This window comes from Glycine max, chromosome 9 (assembly GCF_000004515.6).
Source record: "Glycine max cultivar Williams 82 chromosome 9, Glycine_max_v4.0, whole genome shotgun sequence".
NCBI classification, from domain to species: Eukaryota; Viridiplantae; Streptophyta; class Magnoliopsida; order Fabales; family Fabaceae; genus Glycine; species Glycine max.
This window is the reverse complement of record NC_038245.2, coordinates 35,153,607-35,170,071: the sequence shown is the minus strand read 5'-3', so window position 1 is coordinate 35,170,071 and position 16,465 is coordinate 35,153,607. Positions and strand designations below refer to the sequence as shown.

Genomic DNA, 16,465 nt, shown 5'->3' with positions numbered 1-16,465 from the left:
ATATAAAATAAAAAATTGTATTAGAAAAATTAAATAAATAATGCTGTACATTCATACTGCATGGTCACTAATTTTTATTAACTTGACAATAGTAATGCATATTTTTAGCTAAATTTCAAAATTTTCGAGTTTCATCTTCTACACTACAAAATGAATATACAAGATATTTAAAGCGTAGGTGTTTTTTTTTTTTTTTTTTTTTTTTTATGTACTGGCCAACTGAGGTTAGGTGCTTGTTATTCCTTCGGGTGAATGTTAAAAGCTCAGAAGTTAAAGCGAAAAGAAAAAGAAAAAATATCAACAAAGTCCAAATAGTAGGGTCCAACCATGCTCATCACTTTATTTCCTGATTAATTGTATGTACTGAAAGTTTTTATTAAAAGCGATAAAACTTATTTTAATAATATTAGCATTTAGCTATTAAATAAAACACCACCAAATACATAATTTTAGCTATATTTATCTAAGAATAAATTGTGCATGTAATGACAGTATAATTTATTTTTTTACGTTATTATCTAATTATAAATAATTATATAAGATAAATTTATTGACTTTTATAATTATAATCTCAAAATTTATACTAATGATAATTTTGTATTAGTCAATAATGTAAATTTTTTTTATGACTGTACATGCAAATTAAATTATTTATTTAACTATATCTGCTACAATGTTATAAAAATAATAACACGGAAATTTAATTTGGCAGATTTTATCAAACAAAATGTTATCCTTTTTGTTTGTTTTGTACATTATTTTTTTTATTGATTTTAAATGATCAAATTCAGAACGTGGGACTTTATTTTTCTTATGGGATATATGCTTGCAACATATAATGATGTTGATCTTTTTCATATTAAATTCTTTTGTGTATATGTACAGAACTACTGGCTATATGTTTTTTAGGAACAGTTATTTAATTATGTTTGCTAGTTGTATTAATACAGAGATTTTGCAACATTTATCAAATAAAATGTTACTTATTTTGCTTCTTTTGTATATTTAATTTTTGTATGTATAGAAAATATTCTTGGTGCTCACAAAAAGAAAGAAAGATGATATATAATGAGATTCTTTTTATTCCCTTCCAAGGATACAATTTTAATTGTGAGAAAGATTGAAAAAACACACTCTTTCAAATACATATTTTATTATTGACTAAAATTCATTAAAATCACAAATTATATAAGTATTAATCATATATAGTTCAATGAACTTTTAAACTGTGTTAGAGAATGTTTATTCTGACACTCATTTTTTAAATATTGGAGATAAATATTCCTTTCCCCACTTCTTCCCCACTCTAATGGAATGAAGAGATGATATTGCTGTGAAACTATATATTTTACTCATTTCTAGCTTATGGACTAACCTAACGATAGAAAGTGAAATATGATATGGACAATTTCAATAATATTAATTTGTCTTATTTTATTGAGCTTGGCAATCATCGAGATCTGCCAGTGGAGACTGCAGGACATTGAAGTTATGGTTGGCTGTGATGCAATCAACAACAATCAATGCATTAAGAAAGAAATACTTAAGAATATCAACCATTCAAATAAAAAAAAGAATAAGAAAAGAATATCAAGCATTCATGAATACAACTGGAAGTCAGGAACAGAGTATTTTTTTATGACTCTAAAGATTAATCAACTTGGCTGTTGTATTTCATTCTATAACATTTTGACATGAATACAATCTGCAAAAATTATAGTGTATGGGGTAATTATTGATTTCGAACAAATTTACTATAGCAAATAAAATAAAAAAACTTCTTGAAATGGCATAATTCTGGAGAACTAAATCAAGAGGTAGACTAATTAGACACCACCTTTGCAATTGTTACTTGAATGACATTCATTAGCTATATGCATGTCTATAAATCGTACCAAGAAAATTAAAATCTACACAATTAATTTATACATGATGACAAGATATACAATCCTTAGATAGAGTAGGAGAAGATGAAACACTTAGAGTAGAGTTTTCACATATAAGAAGATTCAGTTTTACCTCAAATGGATCAACAAGATGTTTAGAGTTGATGGAAAGTTCCTAAGGGATCGCATGATCCAATAAGTGAACCACTGAATCACATCTGAATCCAGGAATTGCATGCAAAGCTTGCAAGTGTAAACATCTACAAGAATTAGATCAATGCGATCCCTTTGGAACTCTCCACCCACAATAAGGCACCACTACTCAGTACTCATCCACCACAAAACAACTTTCTTCACCAATTTCAGGACCAGATGATGAGCTTAATTGTATTGTGTATGTGGTGGTCCAAAAAGTAGTTGTGAGTTGGTTTCTGATTTATAGAATAAGCAAAGAGAAAGAGTGGGTGGTGTCTCAGTTATGTCACTGTGAAGTTTGTTTCACTTCACATTCACTTGGTGTGACATGATGAAACGTAGATGAGTACGCAATGCGTGTGAAATTATTACTGAAGTAGCTAGCTTTCAGTAGTGTAGTATTTATTATGTGAACGTGAAACATTCTTCTACTGCGCTCTTTATCTTGTCTCTTCAAAGTTGCGTTTAGCACAAGTGCGCACACGTACGTCTATACTTTATTATTATAAATATACTTTCGATTTTAATTTAATCATTTGGTTTATTGCGTGTGTAATCGTGTGTATAATAGTCTAACATTAGTGTAGAATATTCTTTTGCAGAAAACCTTCTGAAGAAAACTTGTATTTAAGGCACGCATTGATTCAACAACTTTTGATTTGTTGGTATATTCTCATGAGCCGTTGTGGAGGCATCAATCATGACATCCAGCTGATTAAATACTAAAGGTCTATTCAGCTTATACTTCAACGAATAATCTTGTGATTTGAGAATAAAAACAAGAACATGTACACGGGTGTGGACCCGGGTATAGTGTTTAATTTATTAAAGGAAATTAATAAAAAAAAATATACATATTAATGTTGGGTTAAGCTAATTATTAATGGGTGCATCGGAAAACTTCTTCCAACTAATCTTTTTTTTTTTTATACATAAGTATTATATGTGTTTTGTACTTTTAAGACATTATAGAGACATGAATTCATATTTGATAAGTTGTGGGTTCAACTCTTCATTTATTTCTTTATAATGAGATAAATGTAAGTATTTTTATAGTTTTTTTTTTTAAAAAAAAATTAACTGGAAGACTTTTTTTATCTTGAACTGAGATAGGTCTTATCTCTTTAAATTTTATCTATAAAAAACCAAAGATTTATAGAAAAATTAACGAAAAATATAACAATACTTTTAAGAATTTATAAGTACGCTTAAGAGAGAAGGGAAGTATTCGTCTTTTATTTAAACGTATTAATAGAAAATAAAAAGATATTGCTTTGTTTTTAGTAATATTTAACTAGAAATAGCGCCCTTGTACAACATGTAGAAAAAATATCGGTCCAAGTTCCAATAATAATACCGCAAAAAAAAAAAAAAAATCAAGAACGAAATAACAATGCACAAATATATAATTGACATATGTCTCGAGGTTGGACAGTTTAAATATAAACTGATAGTGATGACTAAAGTAGGAAATTACAACATTCCTTACTCCTTTTATTGTAGGACCGAATCCACACTTAAATCTTAAAGTTGGCCTTTACTTAAAATCTATTTAAAGTTGTGCCTACTGTCTAATTCTATATTCACTCAGCTCTAACAAAAAATATAGTGTTCACTCTTATTAATATCGTTTGATTGAGTGCGAAGATCTTTGTTGCTTTACTAATAAAATTTAAACACTGGTGTTTATTGACCAAGGTAGATAGATCTATTAATGAGAAGCTTTAGCGTTCCACCTAATTAATTATCTCTTCCCCACCAATGCACATGATAGCCGACAAGAAGTTTTTGGCTCTCAACCCACGATCCAAATCCTCTTATCATTTTATTTAAACATAGCTCACAAAGCGTTTTACTGAGGATCCCTCGGTTTAGTCAGATCATAGATTGATGTGGAAACCCCACCTAAGATTCTGTTCAGATGTTAGAATTTTCTTAACATTAAGCTAACTTCTATATATATATATATTGGTTGATGATATATTTAATTTTAATTTGTAAATAATAAAAAAACAGTTGAATTGATAATTTAATTTTTTTATATATTTTTAAATCGATCTTATGTAATCATGTGATTTTTTTAGTGAAAATTATTATGTATACATGTTTATTAGGTTAAAGTATAATTAATAAGTGTGTATTTAGTTCTCAGTCAAATTAATAGAAGTTAAAAGATGTTTTTACCGGTGATAACACAATGACTAATATAAAAACTTCGGCGATGACATAATATTTTAAGTCTACAGAGGTTGTGTGATTCTTATTCTAACAAAAATTAATAATACTAACAATTAATATTTATCTAAAAAAATTAAACATATGTGTTTCCTAACATATTTGATGTATTAAGTGTTTTAGAATTTAGAAAAGTATAATGTATGCAATCCAATCTAATTAAGTCATTAAAATATTTAGATAACTGTGAGACCATTTAAGAAAACTTCATTGTTACACTCTATATAAGAGAAGAGTGTATCATGCATAATGGCACCCTTAGAAGGGTGCATCAGAATGGGACTTCAAAATGCTATAGTATAGTACAATTATGTTGGATCTCTTGATGCTTTCTCTTTGTATATATGGTTGGGGTACCCATTGTACCCCTTTTAATGAATTTTACTTTAGCTATTAAAAAAAATGAAACTATTGTTTAGAGAAAATCCTCTTCTATACATATATATCATCTAAAGCTTACACAAGTGAAACTAAAGTCATGTTCTTGGAAACAAATCCACTCCTGCGAGAGTTTGTGTGGAACTGTGTGCTATGCAATTTTCAGACATAAATGCTGTTAGTTGTCTAAGTTGTTTGTAACGTCCCTAGACCTGTGTTTTGGTGTTGTGTTTGTGTAGCCAATAAGGTGTTGTGCCTGCCTCCTAAGAGCTGGTGCAATTTTGAGAGGAACCTAAATAGTTTATTAATAATCCTCTATTTTGTTTGGTCTATAGAGGTTGTGAAGTATACTTATTTTGATAGTGAAAATCACACCTTGCGTGCGATGACTAGAATATAAATGGAGTACTTTACCAAGTTATAGCATGATTTTCTTATATATAATATTCCTAAATGTAATTTTTGGTAATATATTTTTTTTTACAAGCAAAGTAATTATTGATATAAGAATGCTTGAAATGAGCAAAGTAATTTGGTAATGTATTCCTTCTAAGATTGAATAAATATTAGAATATAATATATCAAATTGTTCTTCTTTTAATATATTTAAAAAATATATATATATACTACTTCAGTTGTGATGTATAAATAATTTTATATTTTTTTGACAAAATAATTTTAGATTATACAATATTATAAATTAATATAATTTATATTATAAGAACTTTTAATCTAATCTAATAGTATATTTTATAATAAATTATTTAATAAAAATCATTCATCAGTATTTTTTTATGTATAATAATGATGATAAAATTTACACCTAAAAAGTAAAACTCGTATAAACCAAAACTACCCATATATCTGACTACTAAACCGACACTAATGAATTAAGTAGTATAAGAATTGATACGCCATAATTAATTGATCTCTCATCTTTCTCTCTAAGCATATGCACATTTTCACCCAAAAAAATGATGCATAAGCACACTCATAAACAATGGGTCCTTTAATATGCAGTGGAGTTTGTTATTAATTATGGGGACCAACAAGATAAAGGAAGATTATTTGCCTATGAGGGCAGATGAAGGTTGCGATCAAACATCTAATGCTGCTAGGGAGAAGCTAGGCATAGTCTATTTTCGATGATGACATATTGCTATATGATTAACATTTTCATTCACTATACGGTTTTGTTTTTGTTTTGTTTTTTTTTTTTCCTTTATTCTCTAAATCATCAAATTTAAGACCCATGGCAAATTGACATTTTAACACCACAGACTTCTTGGAAGCTAAGTGCGTCTGACTGGTCTCCATGTTTTTCTTATTGACTAACTTTATTTGATTTGGTGGTTTAAAAGTTAATCAAATGTTACGATCATTCATATAAGGACCACGAAAATAATGGATTCAGAGAGATGCCTCAAAATAGTGCTCATGTCAATATAAGGAATAATTTGTATGCATGAGAAACTTTTTTGGGTCGAAAACTCGAAGCGTACATCAATTGGATCTTGGGCATTACTTTGCTCAACTAGCAATTTGTTGCTACACCCAATACAAGATAAATAATTCTAATATTGTCCTTTCATAAAGTTAATATGGATTACGAATCCGTAACTCCATTATGGATTGACAATCTGTATGTCATACTACTAATGTATAAAAATCTTAGGTTTAATAAAAATTTATATATGTAAAAAAAATAAACTATTAACATAAATCTACTAATGTATTTTTTTACATATATAAATTTTAAATAAAAATCATAGGTTTCATAAAATTTTATATATGTAAACAAATTAATTATTAGATCAAAATTAATTGTCACAAAATTGATTGTGTAAATTTACATGTGCATTAAATCTACAATAAAATTTTTAGTGTTATATATAGTAACATTAATTATCTTATAACATAATTAGTTTATTAGCTCAGTTGGTTAGAGCATCATACTAATAATACGAAAGTTACAAGTTTGATTCTTGCATGGACGGTTAATTTTAAATTAATTGTAAAACATATTTTTGATTTTTTTTTAAAAAAAAATCGTATGGGCTACTTACAGATATTAATTTTAAATTAATTCGTAAAACATATTTTTGAAAAAAAATTAAAAATAAATCGTATGGGTCACTTACGGATATGAATTGCCAATTTGTAATGGGCTTACGGATTCATAATCCGTATCAACTTTATGGAAGGATAATATTGGAATTTCCCAACTTGTCTTGGGTATATCAGTAATTTGCTAGGTGCACAAAGCAATGCCCTTGGATCTTTGCTGTGCGTTTGTTTTGTAGGCTCTTATTTTTATAGTGTTAGTTAGATGGGTCCATTTTGAGGGATTGCTATTCTCATCCCATTATTTTGTTGTTTCACCTCTAGATTTTTCAAAAAATGTAAATAGACAATTTTACTCTCCCTCCTTTCTCTACACCCCTTCACCTCAGGTACTCTTGCATGGCACCCTACCCTCTTCTCCCTTATTTTGCTTCACGCCTAATTTGACAATCAACTTATGTGCTTTAATAAGGATTCAACAATGATTATCATTTCGTTCATTCATAGAATGAAGTACATGTTTTTTAGAGTTTGGATCCAATGGAATTGTGATTCTGTTTTATTAAATGACAAAATTTCACGATTTCATTAATTTTGGTTCATAAACACAATGAAATCAATATTTCATTATGTTATCAACAAAAGCATGTTTCCACAATATAATATGATGAAAATTGACAATACAATAGAATCATATTTTCGTTGCAATATAGAGGGTGCAAAAAACTAACAACATAAATATGTTTTCTACATATAAAATATATAACAGAAACATATTTTCATTGCAAGTTTTTTCACATTCCAGTATAACAATGAAAATCCAATTTTGTTGTATATTTAATACAACATAAACATATTTATGTTAAAAGGGTATTTGGAAATTAAAAAAGCACATGGAGGTGGAAATAGGAAAACAGGGAATTAGAATACAACTCCATATTTTTAACATGTGCAAGGCATTATGGATATGGTAAAACATGGACAAAAAGAAATAATAAAAAAAGCAAGGGCCTCTTACTAAATACACCTCCTTGTTTGCTAAGATAACCCCATTTATTCTCATTAAAATAGCTATTACCAATTATATGCTTTTAATATTGTTTCTACACCCCATCATGATTCTAACAACTTTATCTCTATGCCGCTCTAGAGTGATGGACAAGTTTCTCCCTACGAAACCTATTGTGTTGATGACTAAGACGTGTTGGAGTTGGAACCAAGGGTGGCGAAGTCGCAAACAGATGTCTCCCAATCGTCGTTGACACGAAGGGAGCGATTGTGGTGGGAAGCAGAAGTAAAGGAAAGATGAGGTCTTAGGAAGAAAAACATAATGAAGATGAGTAGGGTATGCGATTAGAAGATGATCCTACTGATCAAGAATGAGAATCGTGTTAGATGAATGCTCAAAGACAAAGAACACGTCAAAAGTAGTAAAATAAAGTAAAAATGAGGTTTAAAAAATAATGGTTCTTCATCGACAACAACACAATGCCGACAACCATTCGTCTTCCTCTTGACACCCTCAGCCTCTACTTCTTTGAAATTGATCACCTAATTGGCGAGGAATTTGTGTTTTATATTTTGGGGCTTTTGAGTTTGGATCTAAATTTGTTGTTTGCATTTTGGGTCTGTTTGGGATTCACTATGGTTTCGAGGTGGTGAGGTGGTGGCAATTTGTGGAGGTTCATGGTGTGTGTCGTTGATGGTTGTTTCAAGATTTGGGGGTATTTTGTAGTGGATGTGGTTTTTCATGGAGGTGGTTTATGGAGACAAAACGAAGTAGTGAAGAAAATGAAATCATGGTGTGGGCGTCGAAAGCACGACGCTACTACTTGTTGGATCGAGTGGCCTCAGAATAATTAAGAAGGGGGGGGTTGAATTGATTATTCCTAAACCTTTACTAATTAAAAAATTACTCTTCTGAGGCTTTTACTAAATTGTTAAGAGAATGAGGAGTAGAAGAGAAACTTAACAGAAAGTAAAAGCGAAAATTAAATGCACAGCGGAAAGTAAAAGAGTAGGGAAGAAGGAGACAAACACACAAGAGTTTTTATTCTTTTGTATCCTTGAGATTTCTTTCAACCTTGTAAAAATCCTTTTACAAGCAAAGATCAACAAGGGATGTACCTTCCCTTGTTCTCTTTGAACCTAGTGGATGTACCCTCCACTAGAACTGATCCACAAGAGATGTACCCTCTCTTGTTCTCAGTCAAACCCAAGTAAATGTACCCTCTACTTGTACCACAAAGGATGTACCCTCCAATGTGTTAAGACAAAGATCTCAGGCTGTTAAACCTTTGATACTTTGTGAATGGGGATACAAAAGAATTCTCAGGCGGTTAGTCCTTTGAACACTTTTGTATTAGGGAAAGGGAAGAATCAAAAGAATTCTCAGACTGTGTCGTTTTGAATTCTTTGACAAGGGAGAAGGGAGACACAAAAGAATTCAGGCGGTTAGTCCTTTGTTCTTTTGGAAAAGGGAGAAAAGAGACACAAAAAGAATTCAGGCGGTTAGTCCTTGGTGAATTCTTTTTGGCAAAGGGAGAAGAGAATGAAAAGATGAATAGCACAAGTTTTCAAGGTTTGGAAAACCAGAAAGCTTTTGGTACAAAGAAGAAGAAGAAGTTCAAAGAGATTCAAGGCTTGTAAAGGATTGTAAGAAATTGATTGGAAAAGTATTCAAGATTATTGAAATGCAAAACAAAGCCTTGCTTTTATAGACTCTACATGTCTGATCAAGACAACCATTAGAAGAGTTATGACTTTTAGAAAAACTTAAAAACCAATTTGAAAAAGTCAAAAACTATTTGAAAAGTTACATCTTTTGATTTTATTCAGAAATAATCACTGGTAATCGATTACCAAATCAGTGTAATCGATTACACAAAGCTTTTATGTGAAAGGATGTGACTCTTCACATTTGAATTTGAATTTCAACGTTCAAAGGCACTGGTAATCGATTACCAAAACATTCTAATCGATTACAGCTTTTTGAAATTAATTGGAACGTTGTAAATTCAATTTGAAAACTTTTTCAAAACAATTTTGCTACTGGTAATCGATTACAACAATCTGGTAATCTATTACTAGAGAGTAAAAACTCTTTGGTAAACATGTTTTGAGAAAAATCATGTGCTACTCAATTTTTGAGAAAAACTTTTCATACTTATCTTGATTAAGCCTTCTCTTGATTCTTGAATCTTGAGTCTTGAATCTTGATCTTGATTCTTGAGATCTTGAACCTTGAATCTTGATTCTTGACTTCAAACTTTCTTCTTAAGTCTTGAATTCTTCTTGATTCTTATCTTGAACTCTTGAATTGTTCTTCATTCACTTGAGTTGTTCTTTGATCGATCTTTGAGCTTTTTGTCATCACCTTTGTCATCATCTTTTGTTATCATCATTGTTATCATCAAAACACCTTTAAATCATCTTTGATTCACCATGAAGCTTTGCTTCTACACTACTCCCTATGTCATCGTCGGCTAAGGTATTGCTATTATGGAAGTAGAGTTTGTGCATTCTAGAATTGGAAGGGAGGAACAAAAGGTAATAGGGTGTAAAGGAGGGCTTAAAGGAAGAATGTTATCATGGGGTTGTAGAAACAATGTTAAAAGGGTATAACTGGTAATAAATTATTTAATGAGAAGAAAAGAGAGGTTAACTTAGCTAACTTGTTGGTATATTTAACAAGGGCTAAAGCAAGGTCTTTATTTTTTAAGTTATGCAAACAAAATCAATTCCCCTCCCTCTAAAATCACGCTCTCTTTCCTGGACCACCCAACCATTGTAGACTTTTCCCAACCCACCCCACATATCAGTTTGAACACCCTCTCCAATCTTTCGGTGCCGGGAACTTTTTGAATATATGGATTCATCAACCATGCCCATCTCACCATTTTAATTGACCCACAACACCTATAATTTCATCCAACCCTGAGTGGCCAAATTCGTCAATCTTCCTACTGAGGACACGTCCCCTCTTCACGTCATGGTCGACAATGGCTCCATTTTGGATTATCGTCAGCTTTGTCCTGCAACTCCTCTATAACTCCAACAACACATGTTTGTCGTGATCCTTCACGTATTGCCCATTAGTGGCACTGACATTGTTCTCAAAATCGAATGGCTAAAGCATTTAGGCCCTATCACTATTAACTACACCTCCTTCGCTATGAGTTTCACCCACTTGGGCCAACCCGATGAGCCGCGTGCAGACGTGTCTTATGGGCCTACAGATGTTTCATCCTAGCAAGTTAAATGCCTCATCCAAACCCGGTCCACCCCGGCCTTATTTCATCTATCCCTATAATCCGTTTCATAATCCAACCCATTTACCGACCATACCCGTGTCTTGTTGTGCATAGGTATATTTTGTGATTAAGTCATATAAAAATTGTTGAACTTCCTCTCTGTTATTGCTTCTTTTTGTGTGAATAATTAGAATTTTAACATCATTCAAGTTTTTGTCCAGTAGGTGTTTAAATTGGTAAATTTATAGTGCTCTAGTGTTATATTTGCTACAGAAACATAGAGTAAAGCTTGAGAGAGAAGTTGAAGATCTGGAGATGCTCGCTCAGTGCGCCACACACGCTTAGCGCGACACAGTCACATGGAGAAGCCTGATATCATGTGAAGGGGCACTTAGCGCGAGTCCCGCGCTAAGCATGTAACTTAGCGCACATCTCTAGATCTTCGAAATGGGGAAAAAGAAAGGAAAAAGCATTCATTCATAATTTAGTTCTCACAAAAAGTAGAGAGCATCCCACAGAGAGCTAAGGATAGGGTTTGTGCAGGAATAAGGGGAATCAACCATTAAGAGCCATTCCTTTCCCCTATCTCCATTCTTCTTCTTTTCCATCACCCTCTCGCAATTGTAAAGCCTCTCATGACAATGAAAGGCTAAACCCCCTCATTGTTGGGAGCTTAGCAACCAAACGCACTTTATGTAAATTTTTCCTACTATCAATTTAAATTATTTTAATTTCATTGTCTCTTTTCTGAGCTTAATTTCATTGATTGTGGTTTGATCACCCATATTCATGGTACGTTTTAGGGTGTAGGCATTGAGAAATGTTTATCTCTTAAGAATTGGATTAGAGCATTTGAATAATTCATCTCTAAGGATAGAATGATTTTATTTAGCCTGTTATACATCTTTGTTTATAATGCAATTTAATTTGTTTATCTCTTGAGGGATTAGGAGAGAAATTAGATAAATTAGGCTCTTTCATACGAGGGATCATGGTTAGAGTATATAGTAGATGTAGGTGATCATTGGAATAATATTAAATGGAAAAAAATCATTAACATTACATCGAGAGTAGTTGTGGTAGGCTAAGCCTCAACACCTCCATATTTTGAATCAACCTACGCTTCAAGTGTTTGCTTTTCTTCCCTTGCATGTTTTAAATAATTAGTTTAATTTTATGTCAATTTATTTTTACTATTCCTGATTACAATTATTTAAATTAATTCATTAATTGCATGAGAATTGGATATACACCAATCTAAGTGCAAATAAAGTCCTTGTGGACTCGACACTCGAACTTCCATTTTACTTTACTACTTGGGACAATTTGGTGCACTTGCCAATGAGTTAACAAGTTTTTGGCGCCATTGCAAGGGACTTTGTCCTTTGTACTTGGTTGTTTTCATATTCCAATTTTAAAGCAATCATTCTTTATTCTTTAATTCTTTATTTTAATTTTGTTTTATAATTAATTCTTTAACCTTGATAACCTGCGCTGTAGTTTGTTTTCTTTTTTATATGTGAGGTATAACTTTAGAGGACGACCTTGTTCCTTTGAATCTAGAGATTGAAGTAACTTGTAGAAGAAACAACACTGCAAGAAGAAGAAGAGAGAAACAGGAAGTGCAAGCTAATCAAGGAAATAAAGGATCCTCATCCTCTTCTTTTACTGTGATCAACCCACATTCCAATTTCGAAGAACGCATTATGGCAGAAGACTGTCCACAGAGGGTGGCTCTAGAGGACTACTCTAGTTCCTCTACACCTCAGTATTTTACCAGCATAGCCCGACCAAAAGTTCAAGCAGCCAACATTACATATCTACATTCCCTCATCCAGTTGATTCTAGGCAACCTCTTCCATAGCCTATCGAATGAAGACCCATATGATCACCTTGCCACATACATAGAGATTTACAACACAATGAAGATAGCAGGAGTTCCAGAAGATGTCATCGCCTCAACCTATTTTCTTTTTCCTTGGCTGGTGAAGCAAAATGATGGGTTCACTCATTCAAGGGGAATAACTTACAGACATGGGAAGAGGTGGTGGAGAAGTTCCTGAAGAAGTATTTTCCAGAGTCCAAGACCGCTAAGGGGAAGGTGGAGATCTCTTCATTCCACCAATTCCCTAATGAATCATTGAGTGAAGCTCTGGACTGCTTCCATGGTTTACTTCGGAAGACTCCTACCCATGGGTTCAGTAAGACGGTTCAGCTTAATATATTCATTGATGGCTTATGACCCTATTCCAAGCAGCTTCTTGATGCATCCGCGGGTGGAAAAATTAAATTGAAGACCCCTGATGAAGCTATGGAGTTGATTGAAAATATAGTAGCTAGTGACCATGCCATACTCCATGATTGAGCTTACACACCCACAAAGAAGAGCCTTCTTGAGCTTACATCTCAAGATGCACTGTTAGCTCAAAACAAGCTCCTAGCCAAGCAAATAGAGATACTCATTGAGACATTGAATAAGCTTCCTCAACTATTGCATGCTATGCAGCCTGCTCCATCTTTAGTCATGGATATTTGGAGATGCAACATTTATGGTGGAGCCCATGAGTCAGGTATGTCCATGGCTCAAGATGATACATCTAAAGAGGTAAATTATATGGCCAATCCAAACCATCAAGGGTTCTGATAAGGGAGGAATTCAGGATAACATCAGGGAGGAAATTTCTTTCAAGGCCAAGGTTGGAGATCCCACCCTAAGAATAACTTCAATAAAGATCAGGGAGGCCCATCTAATTGGCCTCTTAATCAAGGCCTTAATTTGTATGACAAAACCACCAAGCTGGAAGACACTTTGACTCAGTTTATGCAGGTTTCTTTGTCAAATCACAAGAGCACAGAGTCTGCCATTAAGAATTTGGAGGTACAGGTGGGCGAATTAGCTGAAAAGTCCATAGGCAATTTTGTGGCCAACACTGAGAAGAATCCCAAGAAGGAGTGCAAGATAGTTCTCACTAAAAGCCAGACGAAGGAAAATGTTGAGAAGGAGAAGAGAGTTGAGGGAGCATTAGAGGATGTCAATGATGAGGAAGGAGAGGATACACTACAAAAAGAAGCATTTTTCCCACAAAATTTTTCCCACGGATTAATTCCGTCAGAAATATTTGAATTTTGGACAGAATTTTTTCCATGGAATTCATTTCGTCGGAAGTATAACTTACCCACAGATGGTTACCCACAGAGATCCGTTCGTCAAAAATTTGATAGCTTTCCGGAAGATTATTTCAATGGAATATGCATCCGTCGGAATTTAAAAATTTTCCCAAACATAAAGACCCCAACCCTAATTGCCTCTCATTCACTTTTCAATCTTATATCATTTCTTCCTCCCACAGCGTCGTCGCTCACTCCCATCTTGTCACCGATGTTGCCACACCGCCACTGTAAGCCCACGCTAGGATTGTCGCCCCCCACTGTCTTTCTTCATTGGGGCTGCAACGTCATCAATTATGGGTCTCTACGCCCTCCACAAGGGATTGTCACACCTGCCAATATTACATTGTAAGAATGCTTCAATTGATTGGGGCTTCTGTTTGCCTCATAAATATGGTCCCTTGTTGTTGGTATGTTGATATCTTCTGCAATGGCTAGAGTAGTGCTATGTATTTTTTATTATTTTTTCGATTGTGCTCACTCGTGTATCTTTGTTTTCTTTTTTCTAATTTGGGTTTTTAGAACAACACATGCTAGGGTTCATGGTCCCATTCTCTTTGTCCTTTGCCTTTGTATTCCCTCACAATAACGATCATTTGAAAGTTGAAGAGGTAAATGAATTTGGTCTCTTTCTTTTGTATCTCTGGTTTTGAACTTATGGCATTATGAACCTGCGTGAACTTATCTAGATGAAATTGTAATTTTGATACTACAAGTAGCTAAGAAACCTGTATTAAGTTTTGTATTTGAAATATCTGTTTGTAGCATAGTCTCTGGCTAGAAGCTAGCAGCACAGATAGCAACCATAGTGCTAACCACTATCCCAACTAGCATAAGCACATAGAACCCATTATTGTGAGCAGAACTAGTAGCCATTTTGGACACAAAATAAAAGAGAGAAAGATATATTGTGTTTCTTGTGGTGATGTGAGGGAATGTGTTCAAAAGAGGGGTATATATATGTGTGTGTGTGTGTGTGAAAAAGAGAGAAATGGAAGATGGGATTTGGGTATGGGACTATGGTTGGACGCATGAAGGAGCAATAACTTGGGCTGGTGGGACCAAAACCCGGTGCCAACTTAGCAAGTTTTGAAAGCTGGAACCTTTTTTGTTTGGGCATTGGTTATACTTAAATGGATTTTGTGATGTTTTTTGGGTTTGTGCACAGGATGCTATTCACTTAGTCAGTAGTAGTATCTTTGTCCTGAGTCACAAGTCATAGATTACGAGTTTCTTTTAATCATTAGATTATAAATTAATTATGTTTGATGAGTTGATTTTTAAATGACTGCTCCACACTCGTAAAATTTTCTGATTTTTGCTTAAAAGTTTAAGCAATAAGCATAGATAAATGTAGGGTTGACTCTGTGGATTGTATGTTCTTTTCTTTCCTGATTTGTGATGCTAAGTGTTCGATAAAAATATCGAACCTATAGATCAACTGGTGTGCTAAGCCAATGAATTAAATCAGAGTGTGATCTAGTTTGTATGTGTGGAATTGATCTCCGAAGCATTGTGACAATTCTTCTGATTTTTCCTCTTTCTTTTCCTTGTTGATTTGCTTAGAATATTCTATTGTACTTCTTTCTCAGAGATTTCTCTGTTGGATGAGGTTGTGTTCTTGTTTAAACGTTTTGGCTGCTGTAATTGATATTTGGAAGCATTCTGTGCCAGATTTATAAACATGCTTCTGTTTAATTTTTTGGAAATAGAAAATATTTGAGGCTGTAGCGATTCTTTCATTGGTTGATGTTTGGTGGTAGGCTTAGTTGCTAATAGTCGAATAAGTCTAGAATATTGTGCTTAGAAAAATAGCAGTTTTGGAGAAAAAAATAGTTTTGAAAATAAAAAACTGATTTTGGGTTCAAAAATATGGTTTGAATCTTGAATTAGTTTTAAAACCAGTTTCTAAACCAGTTTTGAGGTTAAGAATTGGTTTATGGTTCAATAAAATTGATTCGGAACTGGTTTTGGAAACTAGTTTCAAATTGTTTCATGTAAACTTCAAAGACCAAACTGGTTTTGTAGAAAAATACAGTTTGGTTTTTAAAAACCAAGATGTTCTAATGGTTTGATTTGGTTTTGGTTTGGTTCTCCCAATACTCCAAACCATACCTAGTAGGCACCAGCCAATTATGCAGGATTGAGTCCCACCAATAAAAACCTGTAATTGAATGTACATGAGATCGAGGTTCTTGATATAAACTTTTAAAGCCTGGTTGTTAAATTTCGCTTATTAAATTAGCATGTTAACTTAATTTATAACACGAAGCCAAATCCTCAAAG

At 33.0% G+C, this 16,465-nt stretch overlaps 1 non-coding gene across 1 annotated transcript; it reads right to left on the bottom strand.

The window, feature by feature from the left end:
- Nucleotides 1-2,046: 2,046 nt before the first annotated feature.
- On the bottom strand, nt 2,047-2,193 carry MIR393H (microRNA MIR393h). Its single transcript, NR_126739.1, has one exon. It is a non-coding gene; the product is annotated as a microRNA MIR393h (primary transcript).
- Nucleotides 2,194-16,465: the final 14,272 nt, after the last annotated feature.